The 17603-nt window shown below is 47.3% G+C and overlaps 1 long non-coding RNA gene across 1 annotated transcript in view; it reads right to left on the bottom strand.

The window, feature by feature from the left end:
* LOC112530619 overlaps positions 1-17265 on the bottom strand; it is a 51791-nt gene extending 34526 nt beyond the window's left edge. The window contains exon 1 of the long non-coding RNA XR_003072388.3: positions 15809-17265. This is a non-coding gene — a long non-coding RNA (uncharacterized LOC112530619). The remainder of the gene's footprint in view (positions 1-15808) is intronic.
* Between the last annotated feature and the right edge of the window lie 338 nt (positions 17266-17603).

Below are 17603 nucleotides of genomic sequence, written 5' to 3'. Positions count from 1 at the left end.
AATTTGGTGCTATAAGTCAGCTGCATTCAACATATGAACTATCACAATTATAGATTCACAAATAGTACATTGCCTGATTCATCTAGAAGCATTCAACTCACATGACTCAATCAGGAAAGGAATTTGGCCATGCCCAATCAGAGTTCTGACTAGGCATGGCTAAATTCATTAATGGAGGGGATTGTGGTAGGTCACTGAACACTACAGAGATTTCTAAGTTTCCTGGGGAAGCACTAAACATGACCAAGTGTGCAAGTCTTGCCCAGTGGGCATCCCCTTGAGGGGGAAGAGAGGCTTGGTCCATCAACTGATCTGAGAAATTTGAGGTGTTGTCCCAGTTTGTATGCAATGGTGTCTTCCCTGGCATCAATGTTTACTTAAGCTTTTTTTTTTTTTTTTTTTTTTTTTTTTTACTATTTCTTAATTTCCAGGTGGAGCTTGAGTGACTCTAGTCATAAATAACTTTCTTTTGAGTGGTGTAAAATTATCTCTCTCTGCTTTTTAAAGGTATGGGCTAAAACATTCAGAGTGCATGCTTGGTGAGGAGTGGTCTCATCTTGGAGGCAGGTAGTTTTGGGGTGGAGGTGTATTTTAGTATTACAATGAGTGTATGAAGTTCACCCAAAGGACAGCACTTCGTTAAGAAATGGCACGTTCTTGGTCCATGGTAGCAACTATGTAGCTTATCAATACCATAGTACTATCAAGTTTCCATCCTGGAAATACATAACCTGGCTGCAGAATTTTCACTCCGCTCCACCCTTTATGCCGTTCCTCTTAAGAGTCAGCACATAAAGCTTCCCCTGATGTTTTCCCTGATGTTGCCTAGGGAACTTCTGTGGAATGGATGCTTTGCATACCACATGCACTCTGCTTCTGTACCCCTACAAACAATGCTGTATCTTAATTTCCAGTGAACAAAGCTGTATTTTAATTTCCAATAGTAAGTCACCAATAGTGATTATTCCGCACCTTATACTGCATAGGCATTTCTGTCCAGCACAGTCAATCACTGTGCAGAGAACATATCAGGCCAGGTGGAAGCAGAATTGTACGTGAGCAATGTTATCCCTGTTACAAGTAGAGGAAGAAGAGAACCACCTTTAAATCAGACAAGTGATGCAGGGTCAGGAATGGGTTGCCCATAGAAGCTGTGGATGCCCCGTCCTTGGAAGTGCTCAGGGCTGGGTTGGTTGGGGCTCTCGGAAGCCTGGTCTAGCAGGAGGTGTCTCTGCCCATGGAAGGGGGTAGGAACAAGATGAACTTTAAGATCACTTCTAATTTTACTCATTCTTTGATTCCGTGACTCAAAGGTTTCCCAGACGGCCTCACCATCATCAATTTTTTCTCCTAGGTAAACCAGGCACAGTTGTTCCCTGGGGGCTACATGTGTAGCTTCGGGCTGAGAGATGAGGATAGCTTCCAGTTCCTGGGATGAAAAGCTGAGAGTTTTCTGCTCTATGCGAGCATGTTGTCAGGCAAAAAGCAGCAGCAGGGAAAGCCAGCATACTCCTCTGCTAAGGCATCATGGATGATACACCATCCTTTCCACCATGGCAGGGGAGAAGAGCCAGAGCATCCTGAATTCTCTGTCTATCCTGACAAGTACAATCAACTGGCTATATGGTGGCAAGGCTGAGGAGCTCCAACAGGCAACATTCATCCTCTGAGCAGAGCACCAAGGGTCTGCAATCCCCACTTCTGCCTCTCCGGGCCAGCAGCCTCCTTTCTGGAGCTGTGCCCCACAACGTCCTGCCTGGGACTGGTTGGACAGCACAGTGTTCTCCCCTTTCCTCTGCTTGTGCTTCCCTTCCCTTACACTTACATATTTTGGTCTTTTCAAATGCTTTTCTCAAGAACCCCTGCAAATAGTGTTGCTTTGATCTGCAGCAGTACCTTGGGATGAGTGTCTGGGGCTCCTTTGCCTCTGTTTTGTTGGTTTTTTTTTTTTTCTTGGCCTCTCTTCTGTGGATTCAACCTCCCAGAATGGACTGGGCTGTGGACTGGGTGAGCTCACCAGTTTTGACTCTCTCTCATAGGGCACCATAGCCAACATAAGGAGATAAGGTGGTGATGGTAAATTAAAATTACTATAGCTCCACAGAAATCCTGCAATGTGGAAATGGAACAAAAATGGTGAGAGGCAGTCTGCTAGTGAAAGTTTTGAAAACCTGGAATAAAATTGGTGGCAGCTGTACATTACTGAAGAGAAAGGCAGTGGAGTTGTATTAGAAACCTTTGCACACGGTGAATGCATGCAAACCACAGGTGGTCAGAAGTCAGCAGTTTGAGCATTGATTGCTTAAAGCTTCTTCCTCTGGTTTCTTCCTCCCTCTCCTTCTGTGCCCCTGGCAGCTTATAGGTTCTACCAGCTCCACCAAAGTAGGTCTTCCTGCCTCGTGATGCTGGGGTAGCCGTGCATCAGGTGCATGTGCCTTTAGCGTGGCAGATGCTACTTTTCTATGCAGGGTGTAGAAATGGGTGTGAATATATGGGTGACTACTGCTGGTCAGCATTCTATATCTCAAGCTATGGGATGCAAGATGATGATTTCAAATTCCCAGGCTGTAACCAGACACTTCTCTCTCAAGATGTGCAGATCTTCCAGGATGCAGCTGTAACTTACACTCACCTGAAAGCCTAGATACTACTAACATGATCCTAAAAAGGTGGGAAAACACTTTTGAAGAGAGTTTGAAGGACTGTGTGATACACAGCAACACCAAGGCATTGTTCACGTGGGATTCCTATTTGTAACAAATTAATCTAGTCAGCACTAGCAAGCATACTGTCATTCATGAGCCCTGCTGAGAAGGACCTGGGAGTCCTGGAGGATGAAAAGCTGAACATGAACCAGCGGTGTGAGCTTGCAGCTTGGAAGGCCAATGGTATCCTGGGCTCCATCAGAAGAGACGTGGCCAGCAGGGTGAGGGAGGTGACTATCCCTCACTATTCTGCCCTCATGAGGCCCCATTTGGAGTACTGCGTCCTGGTCTGAGGCCCCCCAATACAGAAAATGTAAGGTGTGGAGCTTTTGAATAAAGTCCAGAGGAGGGCCACTTAAACACCGCTTCTCCCAAGATCAAGATCAGTGCCTCCTCAGGAGTAAGAAATCAGGCAAAAGTGACAGAAGACCCATATAGGATAAGCAAGGAACTCAAGGATAAACTCAATCCATGAAATGTGGAAATAGGGCCTCTCCGCTTGGGAAGAATAAAGGAGAGTTGTCAAGGCCTGCAGGAAACAAGGAAGGCTAAGGCCCACTTGAAATTAAATCTGGCAAATGAAGTCAAAGATAGCAAGAAAGGTTTTTTTAAGTATGTCAGTAGTAAAAGAAATTTTAGGAGAAACTTAGGTCTGCTACTGAATGAAGTAGATGCCCTGTTAACAGGGGACACTGAGAAGGTGGAGATACTGAATGCCTTCTTGGCTCAGTCTTTACTACTAAGACTGCTGCTCAGGAATCCCATACCATGGAGGTAAAAGACAGAGTCTGGAGAACTGTTGTCTTTCTCTTGGTTGGGGAGGATCTGATCAGAGAGCATCTAGCTAAAATCAACACACACAAATTCACAGGCCCTAATAGCTTGCACTACAAATCCTGAGGATGTTGGCAGAAGCGTTTGCCAAACCACTCTCTACCATCTTTGGAAGGTCTTGGAGAACAAGAGAAGTGCCTGAGGACTAGAGGAAAGCCAGTGTGACCCCCGTCTTCAAAAAGGGCAAGAAGAAGGACCTAGGAAACTATAGGCCAGTCAGCATCACCTCTGACCCAGAAAATGTGATGCAACAGCTTCTTCTAGACGCCATTTCTGAGCAGCTAGAAAAGAAGATTATCAGGCGCAATAAATATAGATTCACCAAGGGGAAATCATGCTCGACCAGCATGGTAGCCTTCTATGATGTCATCACCACCCGGGTAGATGAGGGGACAGCACTGGATTTTGTGTACCTTGACTTCAGCAAGGCTTTTGACATTGTCACATACAACATCCTACTAATGAAGTTTCAAGAGTGTGGGATAGAGGAGTCGACAGTGAGGTGGATTGAGAACTGGCTGACTGGCAAAGCTGACTGGTCAGCAGCACAGAGTCTAGTTGGAGGGCTCTAACTAGCAGTGTTCCTCAGGGGTCAGTACTGGGGCTGGTCCTGTTCAACATCTTCATCAGTGACCTGGATGAAGGGACAGAGTGCACTCTCAGTGAATTTACTGATGATATCAACCTGGCAGGAGCAGCTAACACATTAGAAAGCTGTAGCACCATTCAACAAGACCTGGACAGGCTAGAGAATAGGGTGGAGCGAAACCTTCAGAAGTTCAACAAGAGCAAGTGCAGAGTATCAGTACAGGTTAGGGGCTGACCTAAGCTCTGTAGAGAAGGACCTGGGTTGCCTGGCAGACATCAGGTTGGCCACGAGTCAGCAGTGTGCCCCTGTGGCCAAGATCAGTGGTATCCTGGAGTGCATCAAAAAGAGCACAGCCAGCAGGTTAAGGGAGGTGATCTTTCTCTTCTACTCTGACCTGGTGAGGCCACATCTGGAGTATTAAGTCTAGTTCTGGGATCCTCAGTTAAAAAAACACAGGTAACTTCTAGAGAGAGTCCAGTGAAGGGCCACAAAGATGACTAGGGGCCTGGAGCTTCTCACATATGAGGAAAGGCTGAGAGGCTTGGGGCTGTTCAGTCTGGAGAAGACTCAGAGGGGATCTCACAATTATTTATAAATATCTAAAGTGCAGGAGTCAAATGGATGAAGCCAGGCTCTTTTCGGTAGTGTACAGAAACAGGACAAGTGGCAGTGGGCAAAAACGGGAACACAGGAAGTTCTATAAAAACTGAGAAATAACTTATTTACCATAAGAATGACAGAGCACTGGAACAGGCCGTCCATGGGAGACCATATTTAGGGACCACCTGGATGCTTTCCCATGCAACCTACTGTAGGGGATGTGCTTTAGCAGGGGCTTAAACTAAATGGTTCTCAGAAGTCCCCTCCAGCACCTGTGATTCTGTGATCATTATCAGTAGCGCGGACTTTCACCAATCATATTTGGAATGGTGTTTTCCTGGCAATACCCAAAAGCTGTTTCCAGTCTTCATTTCTCCAGTCTGCAGATCTTCATATATTTCTATTTCCCAATTTAGAGTTGTCCACTGACAAAGCCATTGTGTAGCACCTGCCAGAACAGCATAACAATCCACATACATGAGTTCTGAATCACTCTGAGCTTATACAGCAATGACTTTTAATTCTTGTATGTAGTCACCTCTTTCTCTTCTTTTGTGTGTTCCTCAGTCAATTGCATTTCATATGATACTCCCAGTGTGTAGGCATACTGTATTTTAACTGTAGCTTTCTGCGTAATTCCTTCTGGAGGTGCAGTCCCTTTTAGTATTATATCTGACAGATTATATGGACCTCTATTTTAAACAGCTTGCTCTTGGCATGTTTTCTCAACTTGTATAATTGCATGGACTAATGGTAAAAGACATTTTTCCCACTCAGAATATCTCTGTTCTGCCTCTTTAAAACTGTTGCCCATGGATGTGTGCCAGCTTGTACTGCAGCTGCTGAAGCACTAATATTTGGTACTGCAGCCATTAACAGACTTGAGTTGGCATTTAAGAGCTGATAATCAATTGTTAACCACCATAATCCCTCCAGTTTACAGACTTGGGGAATTATATCAGGAATATGTTCTAGAGATAATCTGCCATTTTTCTGAATGTGCAATTACTTCAGAAATACTAGTCCATGCTGCATCAGAAATTGGATACAACAGGATGCTAGTAACTTCTGACTCATGGAGTAGTGAAGCTGTATGAAGCACTCATACTACTTGATTTTGATTTTTATTAAGTTTGGTATTTGCACCAAAAGATAACACAGCATCATTTGGAAAATGCTATTAAGACATCAAAACCTAGTATACTTTCACAGTGGTGCGTTAATTGCAAAGGAAGAAGAGGTTATATGTTTTCCTCTGTAAATTAACTATAACTTACGCAGTCTGGCACACAGTGCTAGTTCCCATAACTGCAGTAATTTTAACTCAGTCTCCAGGTTTTATGCTTAGCTTATTGGCATCCTTTTGTATAATTATTGACATTTGTGCTCTGATATCAATTAGAAATTATATTAATTGTTTCTTGGGACCAACTGGAATTTAAATGTAGGGCCATTTTCATCAAGCCATTGTTAAGTATCTACCTGCTGGATAGACAGGTCCAACTGCAATCCAAGTACTCTAAGTTTTTGGATCTGTGTTCTGCAGATGATCCCCATGAAGGGAAAAAAAGACAATTTCTCTCCGTAGGAGCTGGCACCAGAGGAGTCAGAGCATTTGGACTGTTTCCTTTCTGAAATGCTTGAATCAGGCTCTGAACCATGGCTGTCTCTGAATTGCAGCTCTAGGAATTCCTAGTGGCAATGCTTGTTTCCATAGATTCCTTCTCCAGTCCAGACCTCAGGGAATTTTAGCTCCTGAGAGTCATTTTGATGTGACTGTCTAATCCCCATTCTTTACTGGATATGGAAGGTAACATTGCCACCAAAGATGAGGAAGAGATTGAGGTACTCAATGCTGCCTCTGCTTCTGTCTCTAGTTATCCTCAGGGTACTCAGTTTCCTGAGCTAGAAGACAGGGATGGGGGAAGAGAATTGTCATGGTTTTGTAACTTCGCTATTGGTATTCCACATCATAACATCATGGACAAAAGAGAAGAACTACGTATCCCAGAGGACCTCACGGTCAGAGAAGGAAGACACATCACGGAAGATACGTCATCTGGTTGCGCGCGGTGCTTCTTCACTTTCGCTTGCTGCCGGGAGAGGAGTGGGTGTGCTTTCCAAGCTGGGCGCCTTCATCAAGTAAGGCTTTCGGTTTCGGAAACTCTCTCACTCTCTCTCTCTCCCTCTCTATCGCTCTTTCGCTCTCTCCCTCATTTCATTTGGTTTATTATCCTTACTCCCAATTAGATTGTATTGTATCGTGTCATCTTGCATCCCAACATCATAGTTAGTAAAATAAGTTCTCCTTCTTAGATTGTTGCCACCGCTTCGTTTTTTCTCGGGAAGTCAGGGGGGAGGGGGGCCCGCAAGCCTACTGCCCCCCTGTCACGGGCACAGAGCTATCTAGGTAACTCCGTGACAATTTTGGTGGAGAATGCGGGCATTATTCATCTGAAGCTTTAACGTTAGTAAGAAAAAAAGGATTTCATTAGGCCAGACTGTGAGACTACAAAACACTGCTGGTGTTGGTGTGACCTTCATAGATTAGATTATAGCCTGGGCAGTCCGCCAAACTCCAGACACTGTACCGAGTGGTTCCCGTTTCTTTGGTTTTTTTTCTCCTTCTCTTCACCCCCCCCTCACGTTAGCAGTTATCAACTATGAGGTTGCTCTGTATTGTCAGAGCACTGTATAAGGGATTAAAAGCTATCATGTTCCTTGCCAGTTACCGGTCTATAATTAACCTCTTCATGTCTTGCTGTGGAGTTGTATTCATATACAACCAAGTAAGGGCCCTCATAGCGGCACCTGCCTGGTGGCTTTATGCAATGTGGTATAATTTGAATTTTGAGACCTTCGAACCAGTTTCTAGGCTTCCCTCTCAGTTTGTTGAACGTTTTTCGAATACCGAGTCAGTGCTCATATTTTCGTGCATATTATCGATATCTTTGAATATATTCCTCTTCATTCGTGCTAAGTGGAAGGAGCCTCCTCCAAGACCAGAGAATGATGACTGGCAAGGAATATGGAAAGGTTTAGGAAGAATCTTAGAACCGTGGGGACCCGCCGTGCCATGGGATTTCACCCCTGAACATCTGTGGGTTCCCGAGAAACTGAGCCAGCATTTGAGTCAGGGGCAGTGCGGCTTAGATAGATCAAAGGAGGCACGGCTCATCTGGGGCTTGGCTTGTGCCTACCGCGCCCTGTATAGTACTGTTCTGGAGAGAGACAGTTTCCGAGCGGAGGTGCAAGCCGAAGGGGGAAATCTCCAAGTCAGACCTGATCAGTCACAACAGACACCAGTAACAGTGTCAGTAGCCCCTGTAGAAGGCAAGAAATGGAAGCGGGTGTCCTCGCGTCTAGAGCGAAAAAAGGAAGAAGAAGAAGAAGAGGAAGTGGAAGAGCAGGTGGTAGAGGAAGATCCAGGTGAGGGGACTTCCTCAGAACCAAGAAAAGCAAAAGCAAAAACTAAGAGGCACGAAGAGGACAGCGATGAAGAGGAGATCTCTATTACTGTTCGTCGACCTCTCAAGATGTCTGAGATACTAAGCTCAAGAAAGGAATTTGAACGACGCCTGAATGAAACTGTTGTCACCTGGTTGCTTCGTTGTTGGGATAGTGTGGCCAGTAGCTTGTCTCTAGATGGTAATGAAGCCCGCCAATTAGGAGACATTGCCGGAGACAAATCCATCGACAGAGCAATTAGTAGATGTTTGGATGAAGCTGCAACCCTCTGGGACCGAATATTAATACCTGTGAAGGAAAGGTATCCCTACAAAGAACTTCTGCAGCCTGCAAAGAAAACGTGGAATACAATTGAGAAAGGTATCCAGTATTTGAGGGAAATAGCCCTGGTGGAAATGTTATATGAGTCTAATTTTGTTCCTAATGAAAATCCAATTAATTAAAGAAGATGGATCCCCCTCCTCACCTGTAACATCAAAAATTTCAGCTATTGAAGGCAAACGCTTTCCTGCTCAAGTGAGAAACAACAACAGGACTGCTTCGCGTGTTGCCTTGTGGCGTTATCTCCGTGACCATGGAGAAGATATGAGGAAGTGGCACGATCAAGATACTCCCGTACTGCGAGCACGGGTGAGAGAATTACAGAACAGACCAACCACCAGTGTAGTTGCTCCAGTTACCACAGGTAATGAATAGAGGGGCCCTGCCCTCAGTCAGGGGAGGGAGAGGGATAACAGAGTTTATTGGACTCTGTGGATCCGATGGCCTGGCACATCAGAACCACAGAAATATAAGGCATTGGTGGATACCGGTGCACAGTGCACTCTAATGCCCTCGAATCATGAAGGGACAGAATCAGTCCATATTTCTGGAGTGACTGGGGGTTCTCAAGAACTGACTGTGTTGGAGGCCAAAATAAGCCTCACTGGTAAAGACTGGCAAAAGCATCCTATTGTGACTGGCCCAGGGGCTCCATGCATACTGGGTATTGATTACCTCAGAAGGGGGCATTTCAAGGATCCTAAGCGGTATCGATGGGCCTTCGGAATAGCTGCTGTAGATACAGACAACATTAAGCAGCTATCTGTTTTGCCTGGCCTGTCAGAAGATCCGTCTGCTGTGGGGTTGCTGCAAGTAAAAGAGCAGCAGGTACCAATTGCCACAAAAGCAGTGCATAGACGGCAGTATCGAACCAACAGGGATTCCTTGCTCCCTATTCATAAGTTGATTCGTCAACTAGAAAGTCAAGGAGTGATCAGCAGAACCCATTCACCTTTTAACAGCCCCATATGGCCAGTGCGTAAAGCCAGTGGAGAATGGAGGCTGACGGTAGACTACCGTGGCCTGAATGAAGTCACACCCCCGCTGAGTGCTGCTGTGCTGGACATGCTAGAACTCCAATATGAATTGGAGTCAAAAGCAGCCAAGTGGTATGCCACCATTGACATCGCTAATGCCTTCTTTTCCATTCCTCTGGCCACAGAGTGCAGGCCACAGTTTGCCTTCACCTGGAGGGGCATTCAGTATACTTGGAACCGTTTGCCCCAGGGGTGGAAACACAGCCCAACCATTTGCCACGGGTTAATCCAAACTGTATTGGAACAGGGCAGTGCTCCCGAGCATCTGCAATACATTGATGATATTGTTGTGTGGGGCGATACAGCAGAAGATGTTTTTAAGAAAGGAGAGCAAATAATCCAAATTCTTCTGCAAGCTGGTTTTGCTATTAAGCGAAGCAAAGTGAAAGGACCTGCCCAGGAGATTCAGTTCCTAGGTATAAAGTGGCAAGATGGGCGCCGTCACATCCCAGCAGATGTGATTGACAAAATCACTGCCATGTCTCCACCCATTAATAAGAAAGAGACACAATCTTTTCTGGGTGTAGTGGGCTTTTGGAGGATGCATGTTCCAAACTATAGCCTTCTTGTAAGCCCCCTGTATCAGGTGACGCGGAAGAAGAATGATTTTACATGGGGTCCTGAACAGCAGCAGGCTTTTGAGCAGATCAAACATGAGATAGCCCGTGCCGTGGCTCTGGGGCCAGTACGGATGGGACAGGATGTAAAGAACATCCTCTACACTGCTGCTGGAGAGAAAGGTCCCACCTGGAGCTTGTGGCAAAGAACCTCAGGGGAGACCCGAGACCGACCCCTGGGATTCTGGAGTCGAGCATACAGGGGGTCTAAAGAGTACTACACCCCAACTGAGAAGGAAATCTTAGCCGCATATGAGGGGGTTAGGGCTGCTTCCGAAGTAGTCGGTACTGAGACGCAGCTCCTCCTGGCACCTCGACTGCCAGTGCTGAACTGGATGTTTAAAGGAAAGATTCCCTCCACCCATCATGCTACTGATGCCACTTGGAGCAAGTGGATTGCACTGATTACACAACGAGCTTGAATGGGGAACTTCAGTCGTCCAGGAATCTTAGAGGTGATCATGGACTGGCCTGAAGGTAAAAAGTTTGAAACATCACCAGGAGAAGAGGTATCACGTGCCAAAGAGGCCCCACCATACAATGAACTACCAGGAAATGAAAAGAAATATGCCCTGTTCACAGATGGATCGTGTTGTATTGTTGGGAAGTATCGCAGATGGAAAGCTGCTGTGTGGAGCCCCGTGCGACAAGTTGCAGAGGCCACTGAAGGAAAAGGAGAATCAAGTCAGTTTTCAGAGGTCAAGGCTGTCCAACTAGCCTTAGATGTCGCTGAACGGGAGGGGTGGCCAGTGCTTTATCTTTATACTGATTCATGGATGGTGGCGAATGCCTTATGGGGGTGGTTACAGCAGTGGGAGCAAAATAACTGGCAACAGAGAGGTAAACCTATTTGGTCTGCTGAACTGTGGAAAGACATTGCTGCCCGAATAAAGAATATGGTGGTAAAGGTGCGTCACGTAGATGCTCATGTGCCCAAGAGTCGGGCTACGGAAGAACAGAAAAATAACCATCAGGTAGATCAGGCTGCCAAAATTGAGGTGGCTCAAATAGACTTGGACTGGCAGAACAAGGGTGAATTATTTCTAGCTCGGTGGGCCCATGAGACCTCGGGCCATCAAGGGAGAGATGCAACATATAAGTGGGCTAGAGACCGAGGGGTGGACTTAACTATGGATGCTATTGCACAAGTTATTCATGACTGTGAAACATGCGCCATAATCAAACAAGCCAAGAGGATGAAACCTCTCTGGGAGGAAGGGCGATGGCAAAAGTATAAATATGGGGAGGCGTGGCAGATTGACTATATCACCTTGCCACGATCCTGCAATGGTAAGCGTTATGTGCTCACCATGGTGAAAGCGACCACTGGGTGGCTTGAAACATATGCAGTACCCCGTGCTACCGCCAGAAATACCATATTAGGTCTGGAGAAACAAGTTCTGTGGCGACATGGCACCCCAGAAAGAATTGAATCAGATAATGGGACTCATTTTAAAAATTCTCTTATAAATACTTGGGCCAAAGAACATGGCATTGAATGGATTTATCATATTCCCTATCATGCACCAGCTTCTGGTAAGATTGAACGATACAATGGGTTGTTAAAAACTATGCTGAAAGCAATGGGCGGTGGAACATTTAAGCACTGGGAGAAGCATCTGGCAGAAGCCACCTGGTTGGTCAACACCAGGGGATCTATCAATCGTGATGGTCCTACCCATTCCAGCTCCCTACATACTGTAGAGGGAGATAAGGTCCCTGTAGTACATGTAAAGAGCATGTTGGGAAAAGCAGTTTGGGTCCTTCCAGCCTCTGGAAAGGGCAGACCTCTCCGTGGAACTGTTTTTGCCCAGGGACCTGGCTTCACTTGGTGGGTGATGCAGAAAGATGGGGATGTTCAATGTGTACCACAAGGGAATTTGATGTTGGGGGAGTGCAGTCAGTAGTTCTATGTATATGTATTAAGCATGATATAATGATGTAGAATAAGGGGTGGAATGTCATGGTTTTGTAACTTCGCTATTGGTATTCCACATCATAACATCATGGACAAAAGAGAAGAACTACGTATCCCAGAGGACCTCACGGTCAGAGAAGGAAGACACATCACGGAAGATACGTCATCTGGTTGCACGCGGTGCTTCTTCACTTTCGCTTGCTGCCGGGAGAGGAGTGGGTGTGCTTTCCAAGCCGGGCGCCTTCATCAAGTAAGGCTTTCGGTTTCGGAAACTCTCTCACTCTCTCTCTCTCCCTCCCTCTCTATCGCTCTTTCGCTCTCTCCCTCATTTCATTTGGTTTATTATCCTTACTCCCAATTAGATTGTATTGTATCGTGTCATCTTGCATCCCAACATCATAGTTAGTAAAATAAGTTCTCCTTCTTAGATTGTTGCCACCGCTTCGTTTTTTCTCGGGAAGTCAGGGGGGAGGGGGGCCCGCAAGCCTACTGCCCCCCTGTCACGGACACAGATCTATCTAGATAACTCCGTGACAAGAATAAAGATCCTGCAATTCAGAAGGAAACAGTTAGTGACGTGCTACATCATTTGGACTATGGGGTCAGGTGGGTTCCAAACAAGGATATCAACGGAGCTGGTGGAAGTGTTCATCAAGCCACCTTCGATCATTTACCAGCAGTTCTGGTCAACTGGGAAGGTCTCAGACAGCTGGAGAATTGCCATTGTCACATCATTATACAAGAAGGTTCCACAGAACAATCTACAGGTCTCTCAGCCTGACATAAGTATTGGGGAAAATTATGGAGCAGATAATCTTGAGTGCAATCAAACATTATATACAAGACAACCAAGGGATCAGACCTAGCCAGCATGAGTTTACAATCATACCATCTACTCTGTCTGGTGAGCTGCCCACTGAAAAATGGAGCCACTGATTTTCCTGGAAAAAAAAAAAAAAAACCTTCATTTATGCTTTTTTCCCTTGCAACTCACGTACCCATGCCTGTACAGTCAAGGTGGGTGTTCCATCCAACTTCCTCATATCCTGTCCATGATCACACAGGTAAAACCACAGGATGGTACATGGTGTGTACCTACTATATTCTCTCTCCCTTACAAAGGAACCAGCACAAGCCATTGAATCATTTTCTCCACAGCTGAGACACAGGCCAGTAGGCTAGCCACTTCATCCACCATTTGTCTTTCGTTATCTTTCCAGTTCATTCCTGCCAGGGAGTAGGAGCAACTGCAAGGCCCATCACAGGAGTGGGAGCAACCACAGGGCTCACTGAAGAGACTGTAGTGACAACAGGGCTCTTCACAATGCTTGGAGCAGCCACAGGACCCATAGCAGGAGTTGGAGCAACCACAGGGCTGTACCTCCACATATGGTGCACCTCCACTTGGGAGGCTTTTTTTTTTTTTTTTTTTTTTTTTTTGAACCTAGATGACCCATAGCAGGAGCAACCATAGGGCTCATCATGAGTTGGAATGACAGCAGTCTGTCACAATGCTCACAGCAGCTGCAGTACCCGTTAACTGAACTGTAGCTGCTGCAGGGTCTATCACAGGAACTAGAGAGTCAATTGCACTGTCATCAGATCCAGAGGTATTGCCTTCCCCTTAAGGACGCTGAATAGTGCTGAACAGAGCTCAGGAGGCAAACATAGATCAGGCCCCAGTGCTGCAATGATTTGTGCCTCTTTAGGATTGGCAGGATGGCAACTGTCCAAATATTCCATTAGATTTTCAGGACTCTGCAGTTCCTTAGAAGTGAAGTTCAAAACCCCTGGGGCTGAGTACCACCCTAGGCACCTGCCCAAACTATCCCACATTCCCTGCCACTCAGAACTATCCCACCTCAGGGCAGATATCTGGGCAATATTCTTAAATAATTGCTCCTTCTTAAACATAACCTGAAATGCATTCACAACTGTCGTGGTTTTATTATTTTTGTTATCAGTATTCCACATTATAACGTCATGCAGTGCACTGGGATGCAAGTGTTCATGCTCCAGGTTTATAGTATGTCTATATTTCTGGGTACACGGTTCTCAGAAGAGAAGAACTACACCTGTAAGAAGACTTTCACTGTACCATATCTGTTTTCCATTCAAACGGAAAGATAAAACAGCTCCCAAGTCATGAAACTATCCCTTCTTTTACTGCTTATCTCTGAAGTGCTTACACCCTAGCCATCTCAAATTCAGCATTCGAGTAAAGCCCTCAGTTTTGGATGCTCTAATTTTATTTATAAGCTTCAGTTCCAATTATACTGTATTATAATGTTAGCTGGCACTCTAGTATGATATTTAGTAAATCACTTTTCTCCGTTAGCTCATTGATGCTTTTTGTTTTTGGGCTCAGTGCTCTCATTCTGCAGCACACCAAGGGCTGTCAATTCCTATATGAACTGGAGAGCAGAAAGCATGAGCAAAGCTGAAGAAGGGATGTTAGGCAGGCTGGTCACGAAACTCACCCAGCAAAACCGCCCTCAGTGCCAAGTAAGACATGTAGACAACACGGCTCTACATCACCCTGTCAGAAGCATGGGCAGGCACCAGCAGCTCCCACAAACCTCACCATCAAGGCAGCGTGTCCCAAAGCTCCTCCCTCCTGCCCACACCTACCCTGGTGGGAGTGGTTGCCTCAAACAGCCTACAACTCTAGATCTCCCAGAGTCCGTTGAACAGGAAGCCCGTCCCCTTGCGTACACTGGGAGCTGCCATTTTGTGTCAGCCGCCATTTCGTGGCACGGACCACGTGCTGCACTCTCAGCCCACTGCTAAGCTAACTTATGGGGATTGCTCGAGCAGCTACGGAAGATGAACCTGCAAGATAAAAGAGAGTGGAGCACAGCAACTTTCCTCAGGAACAGGGGCCCACGTGGCTCAGCTGAGCAGAGCTGCTGCAGGCACAGCCTCCAGCTCCACGTGCTGCCTTCCCTGCCACTGGCTGCCAGACAGAGAGGCCGTCTTACGGCAAGGAACACTCTAACAGATCAACATCCTCCTTCTGCAGCACACCAAGGCCTGTGAATGGCTCTATGCACTGGCTGCTGGCAGCATGAGCTTAGCTGAGGAGGAGATTTTCCTCAGTCCCGCAAGATGCACCTGCCAGCCTCACCACCAAGGCAGCGTGTCCCAGAGCTCCTCCCTCCTGCCCACACCTACCCTGGTGGGAGTGGCTGCCTCAACCAGCCCACACCTCCAGCTCTCCCAGTGGTCACTTGAACAGGAAGCCCGTCCCCTTGCATACACTGGGAGTCACCATTTTGTGTCAGCCGCCATTTCATGGCGGGGACCACGTGCTGCACTCTCAGCCCACTGCTAAGCTAACTTACGGTTATCGCTCGAACAGTTATGAAAGATAAACCTGCAAGATAATACCGAGAGGAGCGCAGCAACTTTTCTCAGGAACAGGGGCCCACGTGGCTCAGCTGAGCAGAGCTGCAGTAGGCACAACCTCCAGCTCCACGTGCTGCCTTCCCTGCCACTGGCTGCCAGACAGAGAGGCCGTCCTACGGCAAAGAACACTCCAACAGATCAACACCCTCCTTCTGCAGCACACCAAGGCCTGTGAATGGCTCCATGCACTGTGCTGCTGGCAGTATGAGCTTAGCTGAGGAGGAGATTTTCCTCAGTCCGGCAAGATGCTCCCACCAGCCCCACCTCCAAGGCAGCGTGTCCCGGAGCTCCTCCCTCCTGCCCACACCTACCCTGGTGGGATTGGCTGCCAGAACCAGCCCACACCTCCAGCTCTCCCAGTGGTCCATTGAACAGGAAGTCCGTCCCCTTGCGTGCACTGGGAGCCGCCATTTTGTGTCAGCCGCCATTTCGTGGCAGGGAGTGGGCGCTGTTTTCACAGTGCCTTCTGATTGGCTGTGCGCAGTGACAGCCACATGACCTTCACTCACCCTCTGATTGGGGCCACCCTCCCTGCCTGTGTGTCTGGAAGCGCTAACTTGTGTAAATACCCACTAATGATATCTGTTGTACACATATCTATAAATGTAGATATTCATATATGAAATATATGCAAACATATGTAAAAACACACACTACTTCATAGACATTTATCTATGTATGTAAGATATAGGTCTAAAGATGTCTATGCACTTATAACATAAGTACCTACCTATGTGCAAACCTACAAGTGCTCAGCAGATGAATGTATCAGTACTGTGAGCCAGTGGAGCACACAATAAAGACTGTGAATGACAGCCAGGCAGGCCTTGCAAGGCTGCAGGAGTAGGGCCAAATGTTTGGGGCATCAGAGGAGTGCCAGCTCCAGTCAGGGAGGCCACTCTGATGCCCCCAGGATCAGTCAGAGCACTGAGATGTTCCTGTGCTCATCAACTCTGGCCATGATGGTCTGGAGGCACAGCAGGTCAGCAGGCAGCAGACACAGGACTGGCGTGCAGCAACAGAAGAGATGTTTGTCAGGTCCACCTTGAAACTCATTGGCATAACCACCCTCACTGCCAAGTAAGATATTCAGACAACACAGCTCTGCATCACCCCGTCAGAAGTATGGGCAGGTCACAAAACAGAACTTTCCAGCCACCAATACCTACGTAACCCTCACAGATGACAGCAACTCCCTGTATACCTCACCTCCAAGGCAGCGTGTCCCAGAACTCCTCCCTCCTGCCCACACCTACTCTGGTGGGAGTGGCTGCCTCAACCAGCCCACACCTCCAGCTCTCCAAGTGGTGACTTGAACAGGAAGTCTGTCCCCTTGCGTGCACTGGGATCCACCATTTTGTGTCAGCCGCCATTTCGTGGCAGGGGCCACGTGCTGCAGTCTCAGACCACTGCTAGGATAACTAACGGTTATTGCTCAAGAAGTTATGAAAGATACACCTGCAAGAGAACAGACAGTTAAGCACAGCAACTTTCCTCAGGAACAGGGACCTACGTGGCTCAGCTGAGCAGAGCTGCAGCAGGCACAACCTCCAGCTCCACGTGCTGCCTTCCCTGCCACTGGCTGCCAGACAGAGAGGCCCTCCTACGGCAAGGAACACTCCAACAGATCAACACCCTCCTCCTGCAGCACACCAAGGCCTGTGAATGGCTCTATGCACTGGGCTGCTGGCAGCATGAGCTTAGCTGAGGAGATTTTCCTCAGTCCCGCAAGATGCTCCCGCCAGCCTCACCTCCAAGGCAGCGTGTCCCAGAGCTCCTCCCTCCTGAGCACACCTACCCTGGTGGGATTGGCTGCCAGAACCAGCCCACACGTCCAGCTCTCCCAGTGGTCACTTGAACAGGAAGCCCGTCCCCTTGCATGCACTGGGAGCTGCCATTTTGTGTCAGCCGCCATTTCATGGCAGGGACCACGTGCTGCACTCTGAGTCCACTGCTAAGCTAACTTACGGTTATTGCTCGAACAGTTATAAAAGATAAACCTGCAAGGTAATACTGAGAGGAGCACAGCAACTTTTCTCAGGAACAGGGGCCCACGTGGCTCAGCTGAGCAGAGCTGCTGCAGGCACAACCTCCAGCCCCACGTGC

Source organism: Gallus gallus, chromosome Z (genome assembly GCF_016699485.2).
Source record: "Gallus gallus isolate bGalGal1 chromosome Z, bGalGal1.mat.broiler.GRCg7b, whole genome shotgun sequence".
Classification (NCBI taxonomy): Eukaryota; Metazoa; Chordata; class Aves; order Galliformes; family Phasianidae; genus Gallus; species Gallus gallus.
The sequence above is the reverse complement of the archived record's forward strand: the minus strand, read 5'-3'. Positions and strand labels throughout refer to the sequence as shown.